At 39.4% G+C, this 21,696-nt stretch overlaps 1 protein-coding gene and 1 long non-coding RNA gene across 4 annotated transcripts in view; one reads left to right on the plus strand and one right to left on the minus strand.

Moving 5' to 3' along the window:
- Positions 1-21,696, plus strand: part of EXD2 (exonuclease 3'-5' domain containing 2) — a 92,915-nt gene that overhangs the window by 17,335 nt on the left and 53,884 nt on the right. The window contains exon 1 of one of the 3 annotated variants that reach the window (XM_004262161.4): positions 16,391-16,526. The exons of the other annotated variants lie outside the window; for them this stretch is intronic. The gene's annotated coding sequence lies outside the window, so the exon portion shown is untranslated. Of the gene's footprint in view, positions 1-16,390; positions 16,527-21,696 lie in introns of those variants that run through there. 3 annotated transcript variants of the gene reach the window in all.
- LOC117202416 (uncharacterized) lies at positions 4,185-11,027 on the minus strand. The gene is made up of 3 exons (XR_004484762.2): positions 10,890-11,027; positions 7,442-7,633; positions 4,185-5,128 (listed from the first exon to the last, which is right to left on the minus strand). It is a non-coding gene; the product is annotated as an uncharacterized LOC117202416 (long non-coding RNA).

Genomic DNA, 21,696 nt, shown 5'->3' on the forward strand with positions numbered 1-21,696 from the left:
TTCTTCCTTTTGTGTGTGTTTTTCTTTTTTTTAAATATTTATTTATTTTGGCTGCACCAGGTCTTAGTTGTGACACATGGGCTTCTTAGTTGCGGCATGCATGCAGGATCTAGTTCCCTGACCAGGGATCGAACCAGGCCCCCTGCATTGGGAGCATGGAGTGTTACCCACTGGACCACCAGGGAAGTCTCTCTTATTTTTGAATGTAAAATATTTAAAACCATAAATTTCCCTCTAAAAACTCCTTTATCTGTATCCCACAAATATCAAATGTTTTATTTTCATTATCTTCTAATTTATCTTGATTTTTTTGACTTGTGGATTATTTTGAAGTGTGTAGATTGATTTCCAAATATTTTGAGTTTTCTTAGAATGATATTATTTATTTGTAATTTAATTCCATTGTTAGAGAAATACTCTTTAAAATTTCAATGTTTAAAATATGTTTTATGGCTTAACATGCAGTCTTTCCTGGTAAACATATCATTTGCACGTGAAAAGAGTGTATTTTGCAGTTGTTGGGTGTAGCATTCTATAAATATCAATTATGACAAAATAGGTGATAGTGTTGTTCAGTTTGTATATGTCTTTGAAGATTTTCTACCTGGTTGGACTATCAGTTGCCTAGAGAGATATGTTAAAATCTTCAATTAAGACTATGGAATTGTCCATTTCCCTTTTAAAATTTATTTTATTTATTTATTTTTGGCTGCATTGGGTCTTTGTTGCTGTGCACGGGCTTTCTCTAGTTGTGGTGAGCGAGAGCTACTCTTCGTTGCGGTGCACGGGCTTCTCACTGCAGTGGCTTCTCTTGTTGCGGAGCACAGGCTCTACGCGCGAGGGCTTCAGTAGTTGTGGCACAAGGGCTCAGTAGTTGTGGCTCGCGGGCTCTAGAGTGCAGACTCAGTAGTTGTGGCACATGGGTTAGTTGCTCTGCGGCATGTGGGATCTTCCCGGATCAGGGGTCAAACCCATATCCACCACGTTGGCAGGTGGATTCTTAACCACTGTGCCACCAGGGAAGTCCCCTCCCTTTTAATTCTGTTAATTTTTGTTTCATATATTTGGAAGCTCTGTTATTAGGCATATACACATTTATAATTGTTATGACTTCCAATATATTGACCTTTTGTTATTACAAAATGCCCCCTTTTATCTCCTGTAGTACTTTTTATCTTAAAATCTGTTTTATCTGATATTAATACAGCCACTCCACTTTCGTACACTTACTGTTTGCATGTCTTTTTCTATCTATTTACTTTCAAACTATCTGTCTTTATATTTTTAAGTATATATTTTATAGGTAGTAAATAGTGTAGTTTGCCTTTTTATGAAGCAATTCTGCCTGTCAGTTGAAGTGTTTAATACATTAACATTTAATGTAATTATTAACATGTTTGGATTTTGGCCTTCTATTTTATCATTTGTTTTCTATTTGTCTCCTCTGATTTGTTGTGCCTCTTTTTTTCCTTTTTGTCTTCTTTTCAACTATTTAAATATTTTAAAATTTAATTTTAATTTATCTATTGACTTTTTAGCTATATCTCTTTACATTACATTTTTAATAGTTAGTTGTTCTAGGAACTTCCCTGGTGGTCCAGTGGGTAAGACTCCGTGCTCCCAATGTAGGGGGCCCAGGTTCGATCCCTGGTCAGGGAACTAGATTCCACATGCCTTAACTAAAAGATCCCGCATGCCACAACTAAGACCTGGCACAGCCAAATAAATAAATGAATAAAATAAACATATTTTTAAAAAGTTGTTCTAGGTATTTCTTTTTTTTAGAAATTTTTAATTTTTATTTATTTATTTTTTAAATATTTATTTTGTTGTGCCGTGTCTTAGTTGTGGCAGACAGGCTCCTTAGTTGTGCTATGCAAACTCTTAGTTGCAGCATGCATGTGGGATCTGGTTACCTGAGCAGGGATCAAACCCAGGCCCCCTGCCTTGGGAGCATGGAGACTTAACTCCGCCAGTCTTAACACTGCACCACCAGGGAAGTCCCTGTTCTAGGTATTTCTCTTTACATCCTTAACTTTTTTAAAAAATTAATTAATTAATTAATTTTTATTTAGTTTTAGTTTTGACTGTGTTGGGTCTTCATTGCTGCGTGTGGGCTTTCCCTAGCTGCGGCGAGCAGGGACTACGCTTCGTTGTAGTGCATGGGCTTCTTATTGTGGTGGCTTCTCTTGTTGCGGAGCACAGGCTCTAGGCACGCGGGCTTCAGTAGTTGTGGCATGCTGGCTCAGTAGTTGTGGCTCACGGACTCTAGAACGCAGGCTCAGTAGTTGTGGTGCACGGGCTTCGTTGCTCCACGGCATGTGGGATCTTCCTGGACCAGGGCTCGAACCCGTGTTCCCTGCATTGGCAGGCAGATTCTTAACCACTGTGCCACCAGGGAAGCTCTACATCCTTAACTTTTCCCAGTCTACTTAGTTAATATTTTACCACTTTACATAGAATGTAGAAGACTTGCAAGTCTACAGATCAATTTTCTATTCCCCATCTTTTATGCTATAGTTATCTTATGTATTACAGCTACAAATGTTATAAACCCAACAAGACAATTTTTGCTTTAAACAGTCATACGATTTTGTTTTTGTTTTTTAATTATGAGTGGGAAAAAAATCTCTTGTCTATTTACCCAGATATATACCATTTCTGATGCCCCTCATTCCTCCTAAAGAGCTGATTTTATGCCAGGTACCATTTCTTTTTAGTCCAAATAACTTCCTTTAGTATTTCTTGTAGTACAGTTTTGCTGGTGATAGATTCTTAAAACTTTTTTTTTAATCTTAAAGTTTTTATTTTGCCTTCATTCTGAAGGATGTTCTCCCTAGGTATAGAATTATGGGTTGTCAGTGTCTTCTTTTAGCACTTAAAAAATGTCAGTCCACTGTCTTCTGTCCTCCATTGCTTCTGGTGAAAATTAGTAGTTTTTTGATTCATCATTCTCTTGTATGTAATGAGTCATTTTTCTCTTGCTGTTTTCAGGACATGCTCTTTTTCTGGTTTTCAGCAGTTTGAATATACTATGCCTACGCATGGTTTTCTTTGAATTTACACAGCTTGGGATTTACTGAAATCTTTGGGCCTGTAAATGTATGTCCATCCACAAATTTGGGAAATTTTTGATCATTTGATCATTGTACCTTCAAATATTGTTTTCTGTCTCTTTTTCTCTCTCTCCTCTCCTTCTGAGACTCCAGTTTAATATACATTAGATTTTTTTAATGTTTTCTGTGACCTCTGAAGCTCTGTTCATTTTCTTTCCAATGATTTTTCATTTCTGTTTTTCATATTGGATCATTCCTATTAACCTGTCTTCAAGTTAAACTGACTCTTTGGTCAACTCTACTCTGTTGTTACTTTTATCCAGTGAATTTTTTTTTAATATAAATTTATTTATTTATTTTTGGCTGTGTTAGGTCTTTGTTGCTGTGCATGGGCTTTCTCTAGTTGCAGTGAGCAGGGGCTACTCTTCTTTGTGGTGCACGGGCTTCTCATTACAGTGGCTTCTCCTGTTCCAGAGCATGGGCTCTAGGTGTGCGGGCTTCAGTAGTTGTGGCACGTGGGCTCAGTAGTTGTGGCTCGCGGGTTCTAGAGCACAGGCTCACTAGCTGTGGCACACGGGCTTAGTTGCTCCACAGCATTACAGTGAATTTTTTTTCAGATTTTTTTTTTTTAGTTCTGAAATTTCCATTTGGTTCTTTTCTATCATTTCAATTTGTCTTCTGAGATGTCCTATCCTTCTGTACATTATGGACATTTTTCCTTTTTATCATTTAAAATGGCTATAATATCTGGCTTAAAATCTTTGCTAGGGCTTCCCTGGTGGTGCAGTGGTTGAGAGTCCACCTGCCGGTGCAGGGGACACGGGTTCATGCCCCGGTCCGGGAAGATCCCACATGCTGCGGAGAGGCTAGGCCCATGAGCCATGGCCGCTGAGCCTGTGCGTCCGGAGCCTGTGCTCCGCAATGGGAGAGGCCACAACAGTGAGAGGCCCGTGTACCGCAAAAAAAAAAAAAAAACTTTGCTAATTGCAGCAACTGTATCATGTTGGTATCCCTCTCTGTTGATTGTCTTTTCTCTTGAGAAGAAGATGTAATACATCATCTTATTTCCTCATATGTCAAGTAATTTTGAATTGTTGTGGAGACTAAATTCTATCTAGTCTCTATTAGATGTCTGATAGTTATTTTTTTTTAAAGAGTGTCAGTTTTGTTGTGGTGGTGGTTGTTTGTTTTAACATGCCATTAGGGATGATTCAAACTGCAAACTGTTTTTGGGCTGCAGCACAAATTTCAGTTCAGTTGTTTTATCTTTGGTTGGGCTGCTTGCAGTCTGCCCTGAAAATATGCAATTCAGCGGTTTACCAGAAGTTGAACAGTGTTTAAACACAAATTATGTGGCTCCCTCTGTCTAGTTCACTCCTTTCTTGGATTCTCCTCTCACTGTCCAGCAGCTGTGGGTCCCTCCAACTCTCTCCTCTGGTTTTTCAGAAAGACTATGAATTTTCTATCAGTGTTTTAGCACTCTAAGTAACTCTGGATGAAGCCTGCCTTCAGGTTAAAGACTATTATAAAACATAGAAAATTCATCCCATGCTATTGCTATCTTGTAGGTGTTGACCTCCTGTCAGAATCTATCTGCTTCTTTTTTCACTCCCAGTGCCTTCAGAGAGTTGGCTTGTGGTGTATTTTGTCTAGAGTCCATGTCTAGTCCAGTACAGGAGCTTACTAGGACATACCATAAGTGGAACTCCAGTAACATTTCAGATTACAGAAAACTTGTGAAGGTAGATTAAAGAGTTCCTATACACCCCATACCCAATTTCCTCTATTATTAACATCTTATCTTAGTACAGTATATTTGTCATAATTAATGAACCAATATCATTACATTATTATTAAAATCCATACATCAGATTACCTTTGTGTTCCAGGATCTCATCAGGGGATCCACTTTACATTCAGTTGACATGTCTTCTTATGTTCCTCTTGGTTGTGACAGTTTCTCAGACTTTTCATTGTTTTTGATGACCTTGGCAGTTTCGAAGAGTACTGGTCAAGTATTCTGTAGAACGTCACTCAACTGGGATTTGTTAGATGTTTATCTCATGATTAGACTGGGGTTATGTGTTTTTGGGAGAAAGGCCACAGAGGTAAAGTGCATTTTCATCACATTATATCAAGGGTATTATATGGACTGAATTGTGTCATCCCCTGTCCCCTCGCTCCAAATTCATATGTCGAAGCCCTAAGCCCCAATTTGACTGTTTTTGGAGATAGGGCCTATAGGAGGTAATAAGGTTAAAAGAAGTAATAATGGAGGGGCCCTGATCCAATAGGATTAGTGCCCTTATAAGAAGAGATACCAGAGGACTCTCTCTCTCCATAATGTGAGAACACAGTGAGAAGGTAGCCATATACAAGTCAGGAAAAGAAGTCTCAGCAGAAACAGAATTGGCTGGCACAGCCTTCAGAACTGTGAGAAAATAGATTTCTGTTCTTTAAACCATCCAGTCCAAGCTGTCTTGTTATGGCAGCCCTAGTTTATTTAGGCAAGTATGTACTGTCAGCATGACTTACTGCCTTGATAACCTGGCTGAGGTAGCGTTTGTCAAGTTTCAACACTGTAAAGTGACTCTTTTTTCCTCCTCGTTCCTTGCTGTACTCTTTGGAAGGAAGTCCATACATTGACTCTTCACTCACAGTCTTTGACCTCTGCTACTTCAAGATCCCAGCATCTCCACTGCAATCAGGGAACCCATCTCAACTATAACTTCTCCCTTCGTGAAACCTGTCTACAGAAAACAGTCACCAAATAGTTTACAAGGATACTGGTGCCCATTCACTAATGTATTTCTCAGTGCTTTAGAGAAGGGAGTGTCCTCTGGGATTTCTCAGATGAGAGAGTGAGGGGGTGGCAATTCATACATGATAGATCCACTCCAACATTTCTATCTCCTTAAGCCTTTGGATTCCTTCTAAGTATGCCAGGAAGGTTTTGCATCTCAACTTTATTGAATATAGGCCACTACTAAAATGCAGTTTCAGTCAACCAACTGTTAGAGTCATTTCCAGCTGCACAGATAACACAGTAAATTTAGAATTGTGATGAGTGCCTACATCAACAATTCAACCAAATCTAATATTACATTCTGTCTTCTTTATTTATTTCCTTCTTGGAAAGGAAGAATCCATTCTTCCACATATTCTCCAAGTTTCTTCAAATATAAATCAGCAAAGTATTGCAACATTAAGTACAAGTCATTTCTTCCCAGTCAGACCGTGGAAAATGTTGCGATCTGACCCTGGTTATAGATCTAGAGCAGTGGTCCTCAGCTGGGGATGATTTTTTCCTCTAAGGGTACCTTTGGAAATGTCTGGAAATATTTTTGGTTGTCACAACTCAGGCTGGGGAAGCTGCTACTGGATCTAGTGGATAGAGGTCAAGAATGCTGCTAAATATCTTACAATGCACAGGACATCTCACAACAAAGAATTATCCACAGCCATTGAGAAACCCTGATCTACAGCTAACAATGAGTGGTTGGAGTGAAACTTGGGGAACATAGACATCCTGCAGATGATATAATTACAGGACTTTTAAGCAAGGGATGAAGGGCTGTTTCTACTGGAGAGATTTGGGCATTCTAGAATCTTAACTTCGTTTGTGTTCCTAATGTCCCCATTCCAAGTTTCAGTGTCATACCCTTCCCAAACAATGCTCCATCTTTCACTAGAGTTTTGGCAAGGCTATGAAATCAACTTCTGTTGTAATTCTGAAACCTGCACAATTAAATTTTATGTTTGATTTAGCCTTCAGGTGCAAAAACTAAGGGGTTCTTTTAGGGCTGCCATAGAAGCTTTTGTCGTGCCTTGAACTGAATGTTTAATGACTTGAACTTTTCATTTCTTTATGTAAGTTCTTCAGTGCGTGCAAATAAAGTCACTCCCAGCCTACAGTTGTTATAGTCACCATTACCATCAGTCAAATATGGCTCCAAAGCATTTGCGTTAGTGGGCACTTCAACACAAATGACTAAAGGTGATAAAATGATGTCATTACGTCTCATTTCCCGTTGATGAGTTGCTCAACATTGAGTTTGAATTTAAGGATATGACCAAATCAACCCGAAATCCTATATCTGAAAGTCTGTTTCTTAGAACCACTCTTAGACTATTTTCTGTATTAGGATTCAATAAAGAAACAGAAACTGCAGCAGTTATCTGAGGAAATTAACACAAAGAGTTATTAGAGCTATCACAGGTGTTGGAGAATTGAAAAGGGAAAGTGAAACAGAGAAAGTAGTAACTGCAAGCAGTAGATGGAGAAATAAAAGGTCAAGGTTGGGGTTATTGGGACCAAGCACTTGAAGGAAGGGTCTTAGAGGTGGAATCCAGACCCTGAGGAGAACATGCTGCCTTGTACTGACCTTATACTGGTACCTCAGTGGCTCAGAGGAGGGACCTGAGTCCCGAGGTCTGTCAGGACTCAGACCGCTGAGGAGGTTGGCTGGCTGGCTGGTACTGGTATCTCTGAGGAATGTGATAAGCCTCCTTCTGGGAATATGGAAAGAAGTCCAAAGCTGGAACCAACCGCTGCTGCTGGCATGAAGAACTGTTGCCTGGGTGACACTGATAGAAATAGGAAGTGAACAGGAAGGAGCAAGTCCTTTCTCCCTTATTTCTGTCTCTGATCTCCCACTATTGGCAGAACCTAACGGAGAGCCAGGCTGGCAAAGGAAATATGTGAATCGCAGAGACCTAGCCCAGCACCAAAAGAGAGAGCAGAGGTCGGAGGGTGTGAAGCGGAGGAACAATTTCTTTACAATCAGCATAGTTAGACAACCATTATTAGATTACATACAAAACGATGAGGGAGAGGAAGGAGCCTAGAATATTTCACAGGTTTCCAGTATTAGTAACCAAATGGATAGTGGAGAAAGAGGTAGAATATATGTGGAGTGGGGAGTAGAGAGGAGGTAGCTTGTAGTGAGTGAAAAAATCTGTTGCGATTGATAAATTTAGTTGGAGAAACCTGGAGTCTAATATAGTATAATTCAAAGTGTAGTCTCTGGATTAGCTAGTATGCAATTTTTAAAAATTGTGGCAAAATACACAAGATAAAATTTATCATTTTAATCATGTTTTAAATTGTGGCAGGTAAATAAATGTATAAAATATCTTAAAATTGACCATTTTAACCATTTTTAAGTATACAGTTCTGTGGCATTAGTTATATTACATTCATATTGCTTTGCGATTGTCATCACTATCTATCTCCAGAACTTTTTCATCATCCTAAACTGAAACTCTGTACCATTAAACAATGACTCCTCATTCCTCCTTCACCCAGCCCCTGGCCACCACCATGAATCTGACTGTTCTAGCTACTTCGTATAAGTGAAATCATACATTATTTGTCCTTTTGTGTTAGGATTATTCACTTAGCATGATGTATTCAAGGTTCATCCATGTTGAAGCATGTATTATAATTTAATTCCTTTCTAAGGCTGAATGATATTCCATTTTTGGTACATACCACCATTATGTGCAATCTGTTTTTATCAATCCTCAACAAGATAAAAGCTTGTGCCAAAGTATAAACTACCTATGTCAGCAAGCACAATGTTAAGTTCCCTTCACATTTTTGTTGGAAGATTTTTCAGTGAAGGAAGCAGAATGCTGATTTACATTCCATAGCAAGGTCATTTGCTCATTTCAGCCCAGTATTTTGAGTAGCATTGGTATAATAAGTATTTAGAGACACAGCTTTGGACTGGAGATTTGGGAATCATCATCTGTAAAAGAAAAAAGTCCAAACTAGGACCAAGATGCAATTTTTGCGTAATGTAATTTACAGCCTCTTTCCAGGAAGAAATTAGAATTACTGATTAAATGCTCACAACTAATGGGATTATAACTTCTGAGAAACCAGTTATGCACCCACTCACCCTTCAGTTAAGAGTATAGTGAGTTTTACCAAATATACTTTTCTTTTTTGTATCTACTCTAAAATGATTTTCTAACCAATCTCTTCCTCTCAGATATCCCTACCAAAAGTAAACCTTTGAATTTAACTTCTTAAAGGATAATAGTTTTAAAAAAATCATGATAGGTGCAGATATGAAATGAATGTGTCAAAGATTTAATTTAACTCATTAATTAATGAGGGAATGGGAAAAGATGTTGCAGTCAGTTCAAAGGAACATCCAAAGACCAGACAAGTATCTAAGCCCATGGGAAATGTTGAAACCAATTTTCTTAATAGATGCAAAGCTTGCTTATTGGAGGGTGTCGGGGGCAGGGACGTCAATAGAAGCTTCACCTAACAGAATTTATTTGCAAATATAAAGACAATAATTATTTGCATTACTATTAGTTTTTTTTTTTTACAAATTAGCTTATATCTCTTCAGTTTTGTAAAACAGTTCAAAGTCAGTAAAAGGCATAAATCCCATAGAATCTGATAAGTGGCAAGAGTATATTTAAAACAATGCATAGTTTCCAATTTCCCAGTAATCTTTTGGTTCATTTAAAAGTATTTCACACTTTCTCCCATATCCTACTACAGAGCTTCTTCCTTATTGCAAGATGATAATGAAATTTTGATACATGCTCATATCAAAATTATCTGAAAATTTTTCTTCAACACTTGGTTTCTAATATTGGTTGCTGATGTGAGAGAGTAATGCAGGAGTCTCGAAAGAAGTGATTTTCACTGAATTCTCATATTACTAGCATGGCACCCCTATCCTTAACTAGATAAGAGGTAGAGGGTAACCTCTACCCTCTCCAGGAAATCAATCCTAAACCTTCTGCAGGGGCCCGTAGGGGAGTGACTTGGGAGCTAGGGAGGAGCTGGTGGTCTGCTTCCGAAGTAGACTTTTAACCAATTATTGTGCTTTTAGTCCCAACTTTTACCTGCTTCTTGAGGTACCTGGTGCTGCCAATTCTAGAGTCTTTTGGTGGTTCTCTGGGACAAAGCAGGCTTGCTCTTAGCCTGTCCTTTGACAGATGATGAGTCTGCTAAGTCAGTTCCCACCATCCTTCTGCTTTCCAGCTTCCAAAATGTTAGTGATTTTATGTCCTGTTCCGTGAGAGACTGACTATACAAATGGACAGATAGCCATACCACGTATGACAATAGAACACTGACCCCTAATCTCCACGGCAGGCAACCAGCCTCTGGGGCAGTCAGCCCAGAAGTGTCAGTGAGTCAGCTTCCTTATATCTTGCCCCCACTTCCAACACAGGACCAAACAGAGAAAGCCAAAACAATCACAGAAGAAGCCTGGCTTCCATTTAGCGTATCCCTAGCTTCCCCATGACAATGAACTCCATTCAGAGAATATCTAAAGCCTTCCCTTGTTTTCACTATAAAGATTTCCCATTTCTCTGCCTGCCTTTGAGTCTTTGCCAAACACAAGTGATGGCTGACTCCCTGCCACAGCAAGTTCTGAGTAAATAGCTTCTGTTTTTTCTCATTTGGGTGGCCTTCATCTTTTTCTATATCTTTTTACCTTGAAGCTTTGTGTTTTCCCATTTTTTAAGAGGAATTTCAGGAGGAAGTGGACTTATATGTGGCTCAGTCCGTCACCTTTAACTGGAGTTCTCTTTCTGTGCTCTTTTCTCTGTGATCTAGAGGCCAGAGTCTACACTTTTCCCCCAGCTCCAGAAAACCCAAAATAACCTTTGTCTTTTCCTCTTGCAAACCTGGATGCAAAATTCAACACCTATTCAAATTCCTCCAAAGAATCTACTGGAACAAAAGCACTAGAGAACAATATAGACTTAAGGGAAACCTACCTAGGAGGGAGAGAAGATGAAGTTGCATAACACGCACCCCCCCATGACCCCGCATAAAGAACTTAAACTCACATCCCAGAACACTTTAAACACTCTTTCTCTCCCAAAGTGTCTCCTCTGAGGTATCTTTCTCCCAGGAAGATTCAGCCTTTCAGTCTTTCAACCCCTATTGTTAGATGAACTTGTCTCACTGGGGGATGTATGTGTCTCACCCTCACTCTAAGGAGGCTTCATGAATTTCTTCTAAATGGATTCAGGCATCTTTCCCAAGAGGTAGTCTCATTCCAGCTCCTTAAGAGAAAAAAAAAGTTCTGATTCTCTAAACCACCAAAAAAGGATACCTTTTCTCACTTGCTGACAAATAGTCTTTTTGTGGTTCCAACTAGCTTGTAAGCTTCTTGAGTGCATAGCTACATATTTTTATAATCTGTATAGTACCTAATAATATTACAAAAGTTTATAGATGTGACCAGCAGGCAGAAAGGAGCAATAGAATTTCAATGGAAGGAAATGGGATATTCAGAAAGAGCCTATTTAGTGGTTCCTCAAAGTTTTGACCTTTATCTTCAAGACACTGAACAAATCCAGTAAAGGGTATCCACTTTTTTTTTTTTTTTTTCGGTACACGGGCCTCTCACTGTTGTGGCCTCTCCAGTTGCAGAGCACAGGCTCCGGACGCGCAGGCTCAGTGGCCATGGCTCACAGGCCTAGCCGCTCCGTGGCATGTGGGATCTTCCCGGACCGCGGCACGAACCCGTGTCCCCTGCATCGGCAGGCAGATAGATTCTCAACCACTGCGCCACCAGGGAAGCCCAGGGTATCCACCTTTATTGTACATCTACTGGGCACTGTATTCAGCAGGTTTAAGTTAACCTGGGTGGCATGCATTCATTATTAGTATCTTTCATGTCCTGTATCACTTAGGGATTGGGTTCTATTGCTAGTAACAAAGACTTGACTGCATGGCTTAAAAAAATTAATTTATTTTCTCATGTAAAAGAAGTCCAGAGGTAGGCAGTTCAGGGTTAGTACAGACTATAGAGGGAATCAGGGGTCCAGGCTTCTTCCTCCTTTCCACTCCACCTTTCTAGGTACCTGGCTTCCATCTTCAAGGTGCCACTGCAGTGGCAGAGGGCTGTGGAGTGCCAGCCATCAGGTCCTAGTCTCAGCAAGAAAGAAGTAGAAGGGTAATGACAAAAAGGCAAAAAAAAAAAAAACCCACCAAAAAACGCCCCCTTTTTAGTAACTTTACCCAAAGTCCAATGCAAAAACTTGTTTATACCTCATTGGCCAGAACGTAGTCACATGGCCACCATAATTATTCACAATGGAGACAGAAAAATGCATTTGTTAGTGCATTTAATACCCTGACTTCTGTTACTAAGTAGAGAGGAGAATGGATATTGGGTAGGCCACTAGCACTTCTGCCACAGTTCCTCTTAAACTTTCTGTACATGATGTCCTAATGCTTGGCATTAAGTTGTCCTTGGAATCAATAAATAAATGAATAAACCATTTTTAGATAAATCAAGCAGTTCACAGCATGATCTCTCTCTCTCTTTTTTTTTTTTTTTTTGTAGTTAATTGACTTTATTACTAGAGCAGATTTAGGTTCAGAGAAAATTCTAACATAAAGCACGAGTTCCCATATGCCTTCCCCCCAACTCCCCCCGCCTTGTCACACAGGCACAGTTTCTATTAACATCTTCCACTGGTGTGGTATGTTTGTTACAATTGATGAACCAATATTGATACATTATTACTAACTAAAGTCCATAGTTTAGGATTTTCTCCTTGTGCTCCACAGTTCTATGGGTTTTAATACATGCATAATGTCATGTATCCACCATGACAGTATCATACAGAATAGATTCACTGGCCTAAAATCCCTCTGTGCTCCACCTATACACCCCTCTCTTCCTCCCCAGGAACCTCTGGCAACCACTGATCTTTTTACTGTCATCATAGTTTTGCCTTTTCCAGAATATCATGTAGTTGGAATCACACAGTATGTACCCTTCTCAGACTGGCTTCTTTCACTTAGCAATATGCATTTAAGGTTCCTCCACGTCTTCTTATGGGTTGATAGCTAATTTCTTTTTATCACTGAATAATATCCCATTGTATGAATGTAATACAGTTTTGTTATCTATTCACCTATTGAAGTACGTCTTGGTTGCTTTCAATTTATGACTAAAGCTGCTATAAACATTTGTGTGCAAGTTTTTGTGTGGATTAAGTTTTCAACTCATTTGTGTAAATACCTAGGAGCATGATTGCTGGATTGTATGGCAAAACTATGTTTAGCTTTGTTAAGGAACTGACAAAGTATCTTCAGAAGTGGCTGTACCATTTTGCATTCCAGCCAGCAATGAATGAGAGTTTCCGTTGCTCCATATCCTTGTCAGCACTTGGCATTGTAGTGTTTGGATTTTAGCCATTCTAACAGAATTTACAGAATCAATGAAATACTGGTATCCCATTATTGTTTTAGTTTACAATTCCCTAATAACATATAATGTTGAACATCTTTTCACATGCTTATTTTGGATATCATATAACTTCTTTGAAATGTCTATTCAGATCTTTTGCTCACTTTTTAATTGGGTTGTTGAGTTTCAAAAGTTCTCTCTGTATTCTGTATAACAGTCCTTTATTAGATATGTGTTTTGCAGATATTTCCTCCAAGTCTGTGTTTTGTCTTTTCATTCTCTTGTCTAATAAATTGTTGGCATAAAGTCATTCATTACATTTTCTAATTTCTTATATCTCTGCTGTATTTTGTTATGTTCCCCCTTCTAATCCTAGTATTATTTATTTGTTGTTATTTCTCTTCTATCTGGATCAATCTCAGAGAACTTTTTTCATTAGTGTTTTCAAAGATCTAACCTTAGTTTTGTTGGCCATATGAATAACATCTTTTTCTATTTTATTAATTTATTCTCTGATTTTTGTTATCTTCTTCCTTCTAGTATTTTGGATGTATTCTTTTGTTTTTTCTAATGTATTACCTGATCACTTATGTAATTTTTAGTCTTTCTTATTTTCTAGTGTAAAAAGCATATAACGTTATCAATTTACATGAATCCTATAAATTTTCATATATGTATAGTATTTATTATTACTTCTCAAATCTAATATTATAAATTTCCATTGGGATTTCTTTTCTGAGCTTTAAATTACTAAGATTTTTTTAAAAAAATTCTCCAGGGGCTTCCCTGGTGGCGCAGTGGTTGAGAGTCCGCCTGCCGATGCAGGGGACACGGGTTTGTGCCCCGGTCCAGGAAGATCCCACATGCCGTGGAGCGGCTGGGCCTGTGAGCCATGGCCGCTAAGCCTGCACGTCTGGAGCCTGTGCTCCGCAACAGGAGAGGCCACAACAGTGGGAGGCCCGTGTACTGCAAAAAAAACCCCAAATTCTCCAAATATATGGAGTTTTAAAAACAATCATTTTATTATTGATTTCCAACTTAATTGTAATGTGGTCAGAAAATGAGATCCGTATGATAGCATTTTTTTTTCAGTATGTAGAAAGTTGCTCAATGGCCTAAATTAAAATTAATTTTCTTAAATCTTTGTTTTTAAAGTATGTGTGTGCTTAAAATACTGGGTGTAGAGTTTATACATGTTCCTTAGTAAATGTTAATTAATAGTGTTGGAGACAATCCTGCAATCACTGGTGAGTCTTGGATGTCTTTTCATATTTAAGAGTGCTATAGGCTGAATGTTTTGTGTCCCTTCAAAATTCATATGTTGAAAACTAACTCCCAACATAATGGTATCAGGAGGCAGAGGCCTTTGAGAAGTGATTAGGTCATGAGGGTGGAGCCCTCATGATTGGGATTAGTGCCTTATAAAAGGGGCCCAAGAGGACTTCCCAGTGATTAAGACTGCATCCTTCCAACGCAGGGGATGCAGGTTCAATCCCTGGTTGGGGAACTCAGATCCGACATGCTGTGTGGTGTGTAAAAAAATAAAAAAGAAAGCCCAAGAGAGCTCCCTACCCTTGGTTAAGTGAGGACACAGTGAAAAGACAGCTGTCTATAAACCAGGAAGTAGGCACTCACCAGACAATAAATCTGTCAGCACGTAGATCATGGACTGTGAGAAATAAATTTCTGTTGTTTATAAGCTACCCAGTCAATGGTATTTTGTTATTACAGTCCAAAGGGACTAAGACAGAGTGAAGTACTAAAAAGTTGACTGGAAATTATTTATGCATAGATGGGGCTTGTTGACTGGGCCTTAAATCTAGGGTGATTGCTTATGGATGTAGACAGTTTATTATGGGATCCCTCAAATGATATGTCCTTCCATTCTAATCTAATTTCTATCCTCTAAAATTATACTGATATTTGTTTGACTGCTATTATCGCCTCTCCTGTTCTCTTTCTTCTTTGGGCTTATAAACTTTTCACTCCTTTATTTTCATTAAAAAAAAAAAAACAAAAGAAACCCCCCCCAAAAAAACCATCACTTTTTATTGATGTATGTATGCATTCAGAAAACCAACATAAATATGCAACCTGAACACACATGTAAACCAGCACTCAGATTAAGAAACAGAACATTATTAGCACTTCAAGAACCTCCCCATGTTCTCTTCCAGAGTCACTACTCCACTAAGAGTAATCACTACATTTGTTACCCAACCATACTTGGGTCCGCTCACCTGCGCATAGTAAAGCCAATCTACTGACACTGGATTGTGGTGTAGGAAAGTGCAGCATTTATTGCAAGACACCAAGCAAGGGTCCAGGCAGCTAGGGCTCAAAAGATCTGAACTTCCTGATGGCTTTCAGGGAAAGGTTTTTAAAGACAGGGTGTGGGAAAGGGGTTGTGGGTGTGAGTGATCAGCTCGTGGACATTCTTCAGATGGGTTGGTGATGAGGTACTGATAATACTACTGTCTCATGAGGTTATGAATATTAAATGAGACAAAATATGTAAAACATTTTGCAAAGTTCCTAGCACACTGTGATCACAGTCATCAAATGGCAGCTATTATTATCCCTTATATTGTTTATGCACGTCTCATTTCTCCTATTTTACACATTCTGTGACAAAGCAACAGCACATAGCACACATTAGCTGCCTCACAAATAACAGTTGCTGATAGACTGGGTGAATGAAAGTTTTTAAATATAAATGGAAGGTATTGTGGTTATTGTTATAAAAGATGGCATAAATTATTATAATGGCTATAGTATAAAATGTGCTGCTAATGAGGAATACATTATTTAAACAAGTGTCTCTTCTATTTACCTTCATCATTTAACAGTTAAGAATATCTATGCAGTGGAGAAACACTACTGGAGCTAATTAGTAAGGACAGTTAGATGTCCCAGATTGCATTTGTAAGGGTTCCAGAGGCTTCTTTCTTTAAAACCAAAACAAACAAAAATATCACCTGGAAACAAAAACAAAAACACCACTTATCTGAAAAGATGTTAAGGTTTTCCAATTTTAACAAATCTTTTGTTCAGCAGTGGAGAAACTCGGGAGGCACCACCTGCCCCCAACTGCTTCCGTACAAGATGGCGTCGTCCATTTGTATACCCTGACTGGGGCTGTCCCTTCAGCCCGTCACAGGACCGGAAGTGGTTTCGGTCCTAGTGGATCCGGGTGGGTGCGCGCAGGTGGCCACAGAGGTTCCAGGTCTTCAATGTGAGGCGCGGCAGGTGTTCCCGGTGGGGTCCAGGGCCGCAGGTAAGCGAGGATCAGGGGCGGGCGAGGCTCTTCTCCAGACTTGTGCGAGTGGCGGAGGGGGTTTCCAGCGCGGATTGAGGAGAGGGCTCAGGAAGCTGGCGATGTCACCGTGTGCGGGGGCGACTGCTTGCGGGGACCTCGTTTTCCCCAAGCGACTTGGCCCTGCCCCTCTCCCCGCCCCGCTCGCCCGTGGCGGGGGCGGTTCAGCACCCAGGTGCGCTCCGAGGGCTGTCACCTCGGTCCGCGGCCTCCCACGCCCTTCCCTGGGCGCCTCCTCGGACCCCCCTTTTGCTCTCTATAGGAGTACATACCAAACCTTCGTGGTTTCTTTTTTTTAATTTAATTTAATTTATTTTTTATTCAGCAGGTTCTTATGTTATCCATTTTATACCTATTAGCGCATATATGTCAATCCCGGTCTCCCAATTCATCCCACCACCACCCGCCCCTCGCCTTCGTGGCTTCTTGACCCAGTTAGCTAAAACGGAGGCACCGCTCGCAGCACCTGGCAACTGCTTGGGCGCTGCGTGTTGCACGCGTCCACAGTTAACAGTTTGGTCCCCTCCATTCGTCCCCCGCCCCCATTGTTACCACCTCTTTCCTCCCAGACCACACCCGCTGCTCCGGGCCTTGCTGGGAGCCACCTCCTTACCTTTTCGCATCCCTGGAATAGATCAGAACCAGAACGTTAATGATTATTTATTACAAAATTGATATCTGCTCGTTTAAGTATAAACGAAACCCAAACCTTTATAACCTTTTAATGTATTAATGGACGCAAACTCTCTTAGATACCCATTCCTTGAAAACACTATACCGTATTTTTTTAGTTTCATTGCAAGGGTAGAAGGAACAGTACTGAAAGGTTTTGTTAATATCGAAGTTACGAGGTACGAGAGAAAAGAGGTTTAAGAGGGGGAAGGAATTATAAATTTTGGTCAAGTTGAGTTTGTTTTAAAAAATGTATTTATTCTGTATTTATTTTGGTTGTAGTCCATGCATACAATCATATCAAAAATTTAAAATAGATCCTCTTTGACCTCTCTCTTTACATCTCCATCTTTTCTTCTTTAATCTCTTGACCCCAGGTAAAAACTGTTATCAGTTTGGGGTGTTTTTTCTATTTCTTTGTCTTTACATTTATTGATATGTGTTTGTACATATAAATATGGAAGGTTTTGTGTTAAACTTTTACAAATCTGGCATATTGTACCAATTCAACAACTAGACTTTTTATGCTTAAAAATGGGTCTTGCAACTTTTTCTTTGTCAATATGTAGACATCTAGCGTATTCGTTCTACCTGCTCTGTAAATTTCAGAGTGTGTTAAGTTCCCATTGTATGTGAGATACCATAGGTTGCTTACAGTTTTTCACCATTAGGCACAGTGTCGCAGAGAATATCCTTATACCTGCGTCTGTGTGCTTGTGTGAGCGTTTGTCAAGGATAGAAACCTGCAGGTGGAATTAGTGGGTAGGAGGGTGTGGATGTTTAATGCCAAACTGCCCAACAGTGTATAATCATACCTATTTCCCCAGCTCTTTTAAACATTTGATGCTATCAATCTTTTTTACTTTTGCCAACCTGATGGGTGGAAAATGACTCTAATTTGGTGTTTTAATTTGTATTTCCCTAGTCATTGGTGAGATTGAGCATCTCTTCATGATTGTTGGCTGTTTGTATTACCTCTTTTGAGAAATGTCTCATTTCTATTGGGTTATCTTTTATATATGGTAGTGTTTTTTTATGGTATTGTTTTATATATTCAGGATATTAATCTTTTATCATTCATATATGTTTGAAATATTTATTCCCAACATACTGCATTTTAAAGTTGTTACTTACCTTTTAACCATAGAGCATCTTTGTAGAACAAAAGTTGTAAATTTTATGTTTAAATGTATCAGTCTTTTACTATGTGTATTTTGTATTTTGTGGCTTTCATTCCTTATCCCAGTGGTTCTCAAATGGGAGCTATTTTGCTTTCTAGGAGCAACTTGGCAATGTCACGAGACATTTTTTGGTTGTCATCTAGTGGGTAGAACCCAGGGATGATGTTAAACATCCTACAATGCACAGAAAAGCCCCTATAACAAAGAATTTTTCTGGCCTAAAATGTCAGTAGTGCTGAGGTTGAAAAACCCTGTTCTACCTTGAAGCAGAGTTTTCTCTTATGAGTATGTTTTCTCCTGTAAGTTGTTATATGGTAGAGTTTTTCTCTAATTCCTGTGTGTGTGTGTTTGAGTGTGTGTATGTGTGTGTGTGTGTGTGTGTGTGTGTGAGAGAGAGAGAAAATGGTGTGTGCCTTACTCTTTCCAAGCAATGTCACTCTGAATGTCAGTCCATTCTTGACCCACTAATCTAAAATGACGCATTTATCATGTACTAATTTCTCACCCACATAGTGTCTGTTTCTGGTGTCTGTTTCTGGACTCTCTTCTGTTCTATGTCCTAATTTTCTATTTTGCTGGACCAATACCATAACATTCTATATCAAATATATATTATACTTTGATATGTAGTAGTATAAATAGTCCTCATGATTATTTTTATTGTTATTTTATTAGACGTCATATACTTTATCAGCTCACATACTCATTATTTAATCAGTGTTTTGGTGGTAGTCTTACAATTTATTTTCCAGATTAATTTTAGAATCAGCTTGTCAAGTAGTTTTTTTGTTTTTGTTTTTTTTTTTGTATTGTTTTGTTTTGGCTGCATTGGGTCTTTGTTGCCGTGTGTGGGCTTTCTCTAGTTGTGGCGAGCAGGGGCTACTCTTCGTTGCGGTGCATGGGCTTCTCATTGCGGTGGCTTCTCTTGTTGTGGAGCACGGGCTCTAGGCACGGGGACTTCAGTAGTTATGGCACGCAGGCTCGGTAGTTGTGGCACACGGGCTCAGTAGTTGTGGCTCACAGGCTCTAGAGTGCAGGCTCAGTAGTTGTGATGCATGGGCTTAATTGCTCCGCGGCACATGGGATCTTCCTGGACCAGGGATCAAACCCGTGTCCCCTGCACTGGCAGGTGGATTCTTAACCACTGCGCCACCAGGGAAGTCCTCAAGTAGTTTTTTTTTAAAGTGGCTTTATTGAGATGTAATTCATATAATTTGTTGTTTAAAGTGTACAATTCAATGATTTTTAGTATATTCACAATTATGCAGCCACTACAACCTAATTTTAGAACATTTTTATCATCCCCCAAAGAATCCCATACCTATTAGCAGTCACTCCCCTTCCCATTCCCCAACACCCTAGCCCTAGAGAGCCACTAATCTTTCTGCCTTTATAGATCTAAATATTTTGTATAAATGGAATCATACAATTTGTGGTATTTTGTGATTGGCTTCTTTCACTTAGCATAATGTTTTCAAGGTTCACCCATGTTGTAGCATGTGTCAGTACTCATTCCTTTTTATTGGTGAATAAAATTGTATCATATGGTGTATTTGTTTCCTAGGGATATGGTATTGAAGTAACGCAAACTGGGTGGCTTAAAATAACAAATGTATTCTCTCACAGCCCTGGAGGCTATAAAGTCCAAAATCAAGGGGTCAGCAGGACTGTGCTCTCTCTGAGGGCTCTAGGGGAGGATCCTTTCTTGCCTCTTTCTAGCTTCTGGTGGTTGCCAGCAATCCTTGGCATTCTTTGGCATTCCTTGGCTGCAACTGTGTAACTACAACTTCTGCCTCTGTTTTCTTCACATGGCCTTCATCCCAGAGTGTCTATCTTCACATCGTAATTCTCTCTGTGCAAGTCTGTCTCCGCGTCTCTTCTCCCCTTCATGTAGGACACCAGTTATATTGAATTAAGGGCCCACTCTACTCCAGCAGGACCTCATTTTAACTTAATTAGGTATGCAAAGGCCTTTTCCAAATAAAGTCACATTTGTAGGTAATGGGGGTGAGGACTTTTAGCATATCTTTTGGGGGAACACAATTCAACCCATAACATTATGGATATGCTGTATTTTATTTATCCATTCATGAGCTGATGGACATTTGGTTTGTTTCCATTTTTTGGCTATTATGAATAATGCTGCTATGAACTATTGGGTGGACATGTGCTTTCATTCCTCTTGGATATATACTTAGGAGTGGAATTGCTAGGTCACATGGCAACTCTATGTTTAATCATTTGAGGAACTCCCAGATTATTTTCCAAAGCAGCTGTACTATTTTCTGTCAACATCAGCAATGTATGAGAGTTCTAATTTCTCCATATTATTGCCAGTACTTATTAGCTGTCTTTTTAATTAGAGCCATCCTCATGGGTGTGAAGTAGTATCTCATTGTGCTTTTGATTTGCATTTCCCTAATACCTAATGATGTTGAGCATCTTTTCATGTGCTTATTGGCCATTTGTATATCTTCTTTGAAGAAATGTCTATTCAGATTCTTGCCTGTTTTAAATTGGTTTCTTTGTCTTTTTATTATTGAGTTATGAGTTTTTAAAATTTATTTTATTAAAAAAATTTGGGGGGTCTGTGTTGGCTCTTCTTTGCTGCCCATGGGCTTTCTCTAGTTGCAGTGAGCAAGGGCTACTCTCTGTTGTGGTGCGCGGGCTTCTCATTGCGGTGGCTTCTCTTGTTGCAGAGCATGGGCTCTAGGCGTATAGGCTTCAATAGTTGCAGCGTGTAGCTCAGTAGTTGCAGCACGTGGGCTCAGTAGTAGCGGCATGTGAGCTCTAGAGCGCAGGCTCAGTAGTTGTGGCACATGGGCTTAGTTGTCCCATGGCATGGCATGTGGGATCTTTCTGGACCAGGGATTGAACTCGTGTCCCTGCGTTGACAGACAGATTCTTAACCATTGCGCCAACAGAGAAGTCCCATAAGAGTTTTTTATATAGTCCAGATACATGCCCTTATGAGATCTATGACTAGCAAATATTTTCTCCCATCCCATGGGTTTTTTCACTTTTTTGATGGTCAATTCATTTTTTTGTTTCTTTGTTTTTTTGTTTTTATTTCCATTACTCTAGGAGGGGGATCAGAAAAGATCTTGCTGGGATTTATGTCAAAGAGTGTTCTTCCTATGTTTTCCTCTAAGAGTTTTATAGTGTCCCATCTAACATTTAGGTCTCTAACCCATTTTGAGTTTATTTTTGTGTACGGTGTTAGGGAGTGTTCTAATTTCATTCTTTTACATGTGCTGTCCAGTTTTCCCAGCACCCCT

Source organism: Orcinus orca, chromosome 2, assembly GCF_937001465.1.
Source record: "Orcinus orca chromosome 2, mOrcOrc1.1, whole genome shotgun sequence".
NCBI lineage: Eukaryota > Metazoa > Chordata > Mammalia > Artiodactyla > Delphinidae > Orcinus > Orcinus orca.